The sequence below is a fragment of the Mizuhopecten yessoensis genome, unplaced genomic scaffold, assembly GCF_002113885.1.
Source record: "Mizuhopecten yessoensis strain PY_sf001 unplaced genomic scaffold, ASM211388v2 scaffold1309, whole genome shotgun sequence".
NCBI lineage: Eukaryota > Metazoa > Mollusca > Bivalvia > Pectinida > Pectinidae > Mizuhopecten > Mizuhopecten yessoensis.
The window spans coordinates 112,367-113,688 of NW_018403982.1; the positions used below are offsets into that span (position 1 = coordinate 112,367).

Here is a 1,322-nt window from a genome sequence, read left to right on the forward strand (position 1 = left end):
ACCATATAGTCAAAGGTGACCAGTGTTGAAAAATATCTCAAAAAACTTGACAGAGACCACTTATAGAGTGGAAGTTGAGGTGATAAACCCGTTACAATATTTAGTGTCAGTCATGTACACGTGCATCCATTCTATCAAAACTTTGACGAGATTTGTGTCACCAATGTCAATATGGGCGGGACAGTTTACCCTAACCGACCAAATTTCTCCAAATGTCACGGATAATTTATGGACAAAAGGAGGGAGTAAATTGCTGTCTGTTTTCATAGTGTCACTGCGTTTTGTGATAAGTTGACATAAGATGTAAACAACACGGAGGGAAACGATACAATAATGCACAGTTTGTGAAATATACTAACACACTTACTATAGAGTATCAGCCAATGAGATGGGGCGATGAGTTACACATGTAAACGAATTTAAATGAGAAATGGCAAATCAAAGTACTCCCGTTTATAAAATTACCAACTGTATGCAATAAATAACACTAAATGTTTTGACAGTTTGGTGCTAATCAATAGCAAGTAAAGGATCAATAACTTCTTTGAGTAGATCTTCGTCATAGCTTCCTTGTTAGTTATGTCAAGTTTGCGATACTTACGTTACGTAGGCTTTCCGTTGATCGGTAGGAATTGGCTATCATATATTGGGAAAGAACTAATGAGAACAGAAAGATAACTCCTGGTAACTGGTACATCTGGCGTTTTGTTAATTCGTGCGCACGGTTTGGTAACTCGTGCGCACGGTTTCGTAATCCGTGCACACGATTTGTTAATTCGTGCGCGCGGTTTGGTAATCCGTGCGCACGGTTTTTCAATTCGTGCGCACGGTTTGTTAATTCGTGCGCACGGTTTGTTAATCCGTGCGCACGGTTTGTCAATTCGTGCGCACGGTTTGTTAATTCGTGCCCACGGTTAGTAAATGTTTTACCATGTCCCTTCGGGGGCTCCGTATAATCATGTTGTAACCGATTCGCTACTCAGAACTTGGTACATGTGTCGATAACGAGGCCCCACTTACCTTCTGTAACACGCAGATGTATCCAATTACTTCCTCCTGTTGATCTTCCTTTTCTACATTTACAGTAATAATACCCAGTGTCACTTGTTGTTGTACCGTGTATGGTCAGTGATGGATCTGCTATCGAGGATCCTGAATACTTCTTAGTGTCTCTATCAGAGCTGCTGTACACGATTCTTCCATCCTTTATCCAAAACACAGAATCGAGTGGACCAGGATACGAGGAGATCGAGCAATCCAGTGTGACGTCATCTCCGGCCTGAACGTTATATCTTGTTTTACTCACAGTCACATCAATGCCT

At 41.3% G+C, this 1,322-nt stretch overlaps 1 protein-coding gene across 1 annotated transcript in view; it reads right to left on the reverse strand.

Annotated features, from left to right (window-relative positions):
* LOC110458834 (hemicentin-2-like) overlaps nucleotides 1-1,316 on the reverse strand; it is an 86,329-nt gene extending 85,013 nt beyond the window's left edge. The window contains exon 1 of the mRNA XM_021510789.1: nucleotides 1,021-1,316. The gene's annotated coding sequence lies outside the window, so the exon portion shown is untranslated. The remainder of the gene's footprint in view (nucleotides 1-1,020) is intronic.
* Nucleotides 1,317-1,322: the final 6 nt, after the last annotated feature.